General features: G+C 39.2%; 1 pseudogene; it reads left to right on the forward strand.

Moving 5' to 3' along the window:
- The first annotated feature begins 253 nt into the window (after positions 1–253).
- On the forward strand, positions 254–388 carry LOC148351280 (U2 spliceosomal RNA; annotated as a pseudogene).
- The last annotated feature ends 7,212 nt before the right edge of the window (positions 389–7,600 follow it).

Here is a 7,600-nt window from a genome sequence, read left to right on the forward strand (position 1 = left end):
GCTTATCCTTATTAGGGTCGCGGAGGGGCTGGAGCCCATCCCAGCCATCTCCGGGCAGTGGGCAGGGCACACCCTGAACTGGTTGCCAGCCAATCTCAGCTGCAAATCACATTAGTTCTCGCCGCTAGCTGCGTTCTACATCGACGCACGGGCCGAGTGATCCACTGCTAAGAGTCGTACAGCTGGGCGATTTTACGTCCGCCCGGGACGATCGGAGACAAATTCACGACAGGGTTTTTACCGCGGGTGCCGTATACTTGTTGAAATGCATGTGGCTGTCATACTATGATCATTGATTTTTGCAATCCGGAGATGGAATAAGAGCTTGCTCTGTCCACTCCACGCATCGGCCCGGTATTGCAGTACCTCCGGGAACGGTGCATTCGCAATGATCGCAGCAAGGCTTTAGGGCTAGGACCTTAGCTTGGCCATTTGGCTGAGAGGAAGTGTCCCGGCTCCTAGGCTTTGTAGCGTACTATGAACTGACCGATAACGGATAATGGATAACGAATAACGAAGATAGAACAATAACGCTTAAAAAAAAAAAATATATATATATATATATATATAATGCAAATGTTATGCAATTGCCATGTAATATTTCTTAACAGTTTGCATATTTAACCCCTTAGTGTTCTGTAGCATTCACCTAAAATCCCAATCCAAGAAGTAACTAAAGTAAGTTGAATGCTGTTTCTCAACTATTTAAAGAATATGGACAGTTCTGGTTTCTTTTGAAAAGTAAACTCTGAATTTTTGTCCCAAACTGAAATACTTACTGCAAGTATTACTAACATTGAGTAATCTGTGTTGGTACACAAAGAAACAGAAGGTTTTAATTCTCACCTATTTTTTACTTTTTTTTGTAATCAAATGCATGCAAAAGAGTGTCGCATGGGCATCTTGACTGGAAAACAGGCGAGACATTAGCTTGAACCTTAACTTACCAGTGGTCACAATCTTAACCTAATTTGCCTTTGTGAGCCCTGGTTAAAACCAAATTAATTTGTATCGCTAACTTTGTGAGTATTTTTTTTTAGCACGACCGTGCAACAAAGGTTGAGGTGTTGCTCATATATGGCAAAGTGTGCTGAATTTGTTTTCCTCTACTGTTTTTATAATGTGTGAAGCACTTGTAATGTAGTCCTTAATGTCACCATCAATTTATGTAGTTTATATATCTATATCATCTAATCCACTTACGGTTGCTTTTAAGTCATGATTGATACGTTTGGTTTTAATCAAATAGTTAATGTGCCCACCCTTAAAGATGGGAATACTCCAGACCAGGGATGACCAACCCGCAGCTTGCGAGCCGCATGCGGCTCTTAAACTAGCTTCATGCAGCTTTGGGAGCTGTAACATGACATGCATCAAAAATGTTTAGCCGGCGCTGTCATTTGCCTGCCCTACAGCTGGATGGCCCACCCACAATGTAAGCCTGTTTGAGTGACGTCAAACGAGCGACGAGAAAATATTTGCTTGACGAAACGTATTGTAGTCAATTAAATGAAATTACCTCTTGAAATGGCAGGTGAAAAAAAGTACAGCCAAACGAAAATATGAAGAAGAACAAAGGACATTTTTGCCAGAGTGGGAGAGTTTATATTTATATTGAACTTAATGGCAAGCCTATCTGCCTTATATGTGACGCAGCATTAGCACACGTCAAAGCTTCAAATCTCCAGCGTCACTTCAGCTCAATCCACCCTAACATCGAACAGGAATTTTCAAGAGGGACTGAACTTCGTAAGAAAAAGTTGTTAACTATGAAAAGCAAGGCAGAAAAACAGTTGCATCTTTTCCAAGAAATTATGAAACACTCAGAGACCGTAACATTTGCATTGTAGCAGTGAACTTGGAACATAGCACAGGCTAAAAAGCCATACAATGAAGGGAAATTAATTTAAACATGCCTCATTGACGCCTTTGAAATCTTGGTTCCTGCAGTCAACAAACTAAAACAGAGTATATCAGTTATTCAACTGTCTCACCACATTATGGAACAAAGAATATCCGATACTGATGCAGCTGTTGAATCACAGTTGCACACTGACCTTCAAACATGTGAATATTTTGGTGTGGCATTGGATGAGGGCTGTGACATACAAGACAAGCCTACGTTGGCAATATTTGCGCGGTCTGTGTCAAATCAATGTGCGATCAAAGAAGAACTCCTTGATATTGTGCCATCAAAAGACAGAACCCGTGGCATGGATGTGAAAAAAGCACTGATAGCTGCGTTTGTAAATGCAAATCTAACCACACCGAAACGAACTGCAATAGCTACAGATAGAACAGCAGCCATGATCGGATCCATGAACGGGCTTTTGAGGCTATGTAAAGCTCATCAAACATTTCCAGACTTTAGGGATTTCCACTGCATCATCCCCAGGGAGCAACTCGTGTCCAAATCACTACATTTTGACAACGTCATGAAACCTGTGATGGAAATCGTCAACTTCATCTGCACACATGCGCTAAGCCACAGGCAACTCAGGAATCTCATCGCTGAGCTGGACAAAGGGCTTCCAGGTGACCTGCCGCTGTACTGCACTGTGAGGTGTCTGTCAAAAAGCCAGGTGCTCTTTCACTTCTTTGAGCTTTTGGATGCAGTGAAACTGTTCATGGAAGAGAAGGACAAGGACTATCCTGAGCTCTCAGACCTCAAGTGGATTATGGAACTGGCATTTTTAGTTGACATCGTATGCCACTTGAACAGACTGAACCTTACCGTGCAGGGGAAGTTAAAAATGCTGCCTGACCTAATACAAAGTGCGTTTGCATTTGTTAATAACCGAAAGCTGTTTAAGCGGAATATTGAAAAGGGAGATTTAACACATTTTAAAACTCTTCTAAAAGCCAGTGAGCAAGTCACCAACGCCGCCCTAAAAAAGAAAAGAGACAGATAAGCAACACTGAAAACCTGAAAGTGTTGCAACCTGGTTAACTGTCGAAAATTATTGATACAGTAATCCCTCGGTTATCGCGGTTAATGGGAACCAAAACCACATGCAAAAAGTGAAAATCCGCAAAGTAGCGACGCCCCTTCAAAAATGCTTTAAGAAAAAATAAAATGAAATAAAAACATTTTTTTAATTATATTATTTTATTATTATTATTTGTTAGACCCGCGAAGCTCTGAACCTGCAAACGTGGAACCAGGCAGTAGCGGGGTCCCACTGTATTATCATGTTGGTGTGGTTATTTTCATTAGCGCTAGCTTAGTAGAGATCTGTGTATGCGTGTATACATGATTAAAAGATCGTTTATGTGTACCCATGTGTATAATGTGGCTTTTTAGTAACAAAGAAAACAAAATAATTGACTCTCCCCCGTCGACAACTATGATGTGGCTCTTTCTAGTAACACAGACGAAAAATTGTCTCTTAGTCGCTGAATGGTTGGCCACCCCTGCTTTAGAACTTTGTCTGAGGTGTGGTATGCTCATGTGTATCAGTGTTAGCGTATCTCAATGCTATCTCCGATCACTATCTTGTTAAGTGTGAGGTGCTGTTTTATGTTTACTGTGATGGGGATAATTTAGGTTTTAGTAGCCGCAATTTCCACGCTGCAACAGCATCAACTTTAAAAGGACTAATACCGACGGCAACTGCGGCCTTCCCTTTGTATATTGGGCCTGTTGACTCACTTACAAACAACTTTAATACTTCTTTGGTTAATGTTCTTGACTCCGTGGCCCCCCTACGGCATACATTTCGACAAAAGAAGCATACACCTTGGCTTACTGAAGAAACCAGGTCACTCAAATAAGTTTGCAGGAAACTTGAATGAAAATGGCACACGACCAAGCTTAAGGTTTTCCAACTGACCTGGTGTAAATGGATTTTATCATTCTGCAAGCTCGTCCTACTATAAAGATGCGGCGGAAAGAAGCACTACAGTACTGTCCTGTACTAAAAGATGGACAGTCCAAAATCTAACTCACAGCAATTTCCGGATATTTTTCGTGACCCAGAAAAATATGTCCGTATCTACCGGTTTTCGTAACTTGAATGTTCGTAAGTAGGGGAGTGTCCGTATCCCAATAGGTACTCGCCAAAAATGCAAGTGTTATATTTCATCTTTATCTGTTGTTTCAGTTATACGTGAAAAATATGACTAGAATAGCTTTCTTTCACCTCCATCTATTTGTGAAGATTCGCCCGATGCTGTCTCAATCAGATGCAGAAATTATACATCATGCGGCTTTATTACTGTAATGGCTTGCTTTCTGGACTTTTGATGTCTGGCATCAAAAGTTTGCAGCTGGTTCATAATGCGGCAGCGAGACTTTTGACTAAGACAAAGAAGTTCAAGCATATATCGCTTAAATTATATAATTTGCACTGGCTCCCAGTCCGCTTAAGATGTGACTTTAAGGTTCTCTTACCAACATACAAATGTTTGCATGGACTTGCGCCCTCTTATCTCTCCTTTTTGATTTCCCCCTATTTTCCGGCAAGGAGCCTCCGCTCGGAAAAGAGCCAAGAAGAAGTCTGCAGGCTCAAAAGCGTTCTCCATCCGGGCCCCAGGGCTGTGGAATTCTCTGCCTCCAGAGATAAGATCTGCAACCTCAGTGGACATTTTTAAATTTAGACTTAAGACCCACTCCTATTTAATAACTTATGATTGATGCCCACCTCATACTTTTCTTTTCCTGTCTTTTTCCGACTGCCTGGCTGGCGGAAAAGGACAATTTGAGATGAGTCAGCGGACATCTGGACCTGAAGCATGTCAACGCCTGCATCAAACAGCCGGCAGAGATGGGAAGCAGAGTCCTTGCTGTCAGGGACTTTTTAGACTACTTTTCAGGCTTGAGGCGCCGTTGCTGTCCTGCACTTTCTGGACAAATTTCAACTAAGTACCTATTGTTTTCTTTTATTGATGTTGACTATGATTTGTATACTGTTACCCAATGCTAGATTTATTGCACCCTGGTCATCATGAAAGGTGGATTACCACTTGTGAGGCCCCTTCTTATTTTTGTCAAATTTGACCACAATCTGTATAACTACACATTGTAGTTTACACGATTTTCTGATGGCCATTTGGAGACGACCAGTTCACAGCCCTTAAAACTTTGCATTCGTGCATCTTACTTCGGTCAATTTGTAGACATTGAAAAAGAGTTGTAAATGTTTGAATTCTCTTTATGAAGTCAATCCATTATTGTGCACGCTTGTGCGTAATAACGTTGCATGAATATAATTCACGATTTGCTTTGTGCATGTTTACCTTCATCTATGAATTGAATAAACACGGTGAATTTATACTGGGAATTAATTGGCTAACTGTTAGGTTTAAGTCCCCAACATTTTTAATAAAACGCTCTGAAATAAAAGAAGACATAGAGAATCAGTCATTGAGAATTGGTTATTTTATTAATCATTATAATGAGAGCGGCGGAGACCGGGCTGTTACAAATCTCCTCCTCACTCTGAAAAAGTCTCCGAACCCTTCCTTCTAATTATTAAAGTTCTTGGTGAAAAACAACTTGAGTTATGGCATGCACAGGTCAGGGTGCACCCACTGGAATGTGAAACAGACTGAACAAAAAAACAACTCATGGCCATGAAGAACAGCTTACGGCTGAAAACTATACAAAAGGGGCTGAGAACACTTATAACATATTAATGTCAACTGTAGGATAAATATATGTATATAATTCCAACATTCCCCCCTTGTTTATCCAACTGGTGATATTAAGACTTCATTCAACTGTCACTTCGCATTACGATTTTCAACAGAGAAATCATGAATAAAACAACAGTTGTTACACTTAGAGGTTGCTGTCATAATCACCAGGATCTGAGTAAAAATCAGGAAAATACAGAGACAGGTTATCATCATCAACATTTGTGTCATTACTATTTTATCACCTTTTTTGCAGGTAAGATAGCTGTATATGTGTTAAAATGAGCATTCTACCTGTAGATCTGCAATTCCTCCTAATACTTCCAGAGTTGTGGACAATCTTCACTGGTTTGAGACGACTGCAAACTATAATTACAGCCCCCTTTGTAGCCAGACTTCCTCTGAAAGTTTCGTTGAGGAACTACAGCTCTACAGCAGGTACCACAATGCTATTACAATGACGCAAATGAGGACGGTTACGGCGTATGCTAAGAAAGAAATAGTTATTTTAGTCGTATCTAAATACTTTTTCAAAATGTGTCCATGTCAAACACAAAATGACTTTATTGTCTTTTTTGTCAGTTCCACTGGCAACGAGTGCAGGAATCTCCTGTTAGCTGTCTGAAAAGCAGCTGGGATGTGCTCCATCACCCCCTTGATCTCGTTGTTGATGAGCGCAGCTGGGATGTGCTCCATCACTCCCTTGGCCTCGCTGTTGATAAGCGGCGCAGATAATGGATGACTGATGTCTTTGTTCTCAACTGTTTTTCCCCCTTTCAGCAAATAATTTTTGTACATGACATCTTTTTGACAGATTGATATGTCCTTTGGAAAGTAAATTGACTTTCAAAAAGAAAAGAAAGAGTCTTTTTGTGGAATTCACTGGCACTTAAGAGTCTCGTTAATTAGGGCTTTCGTACTGGGATTTTTTTTTTAGTAAATTCGCCGGATTATTCAATGTCTTAAATTTAAGTACTAGTAGACATTATCTTAGTTTAATCAATTTCTATCTATTTATTTCCCATGCAATTATTTTTTTAAATTAGCATGATATGTCTCAAAATCAACTAATCCGTTACTTTTATTTCCTATGAACCTCTTCAAGATTGTTCAATCTATTTCCCATTGTCTTCTAAAAATGCTCTTCCATAGAAACTGTTTCCTTTTAACTTAACCAAACCATAAGTCAGTATTTGTTACACATTTGTTTATCACTTGTCAATTGTAACACTCATTCTAAAAAAAATTCAGTGTGTAATCAATTATCCTCCCAATTGTCCTTTGGGCTAAACTTGTCAAAATTCCAAACCCTCACACTATCTAAACATCAAAAATCTCAAAAGATCTAAAAAAAAATCTCTAAAAATGCCAAAACAAACTTAATGTCATAACTTTTCTAATTGTATTTTCCTCTCTCTGTAATCATAATCAATCTTTTGTTATTGATTCAATATAGAGCAATACATACTTGTCACTTATGAATTATCTTGTTGAGTCGTACTTATTTTGTTTAATCATTATCTTTTATTCTGCGCAACAATCTTTGTTTCTACGCATTAGTCTTTGTTCTATGCAGCCCTTCGAGATCCCTTGTGATTAAGGCTATACAAATCAACATGATCTGGCCCGACTATTAATACTTGTTACTTTTTTTCCTTTGCTTAAAGGAAACATTTCATTCATGGACTGAAATAGCTTCAGCTACGTTATTAATGATTTCTAATCTCGAATTTTCTTTTCTGTGTTAGTTTGTCGTCATTTTCAAACTTCTTTCAAAATTTTGATTATTTGAAATAGTTCAAATGACCTGCATCATTTTATTGAGCGTAATGTATTATTGAATACGAGAACAACTAAGGAAATGATCTTTTTACGTATTACGCCTCTTTTGAATTTGTCCATTTACGAACGAAAAGATGGACACTAAAATTATGGACGGTTTCCAGTCATCTTCATTGCTTTA

The sequence above is a fragment of the Urocampus carinirostris genome, chromosome 15 (assembly GCF_059441175.1).
Source record: "Urocampus carinirostris isolate Australia breed hairy pipefish chromosome 15, RoL_Ucar_1.0, whole genome shotgun sequence".
Classification (NCBI taxonomy): Eukaryota; Metazoa; Chordata; class Actinopteri; order Syngnathiformes; family Syngnathidae; genus Urocampus; species Urocampus carinirostris.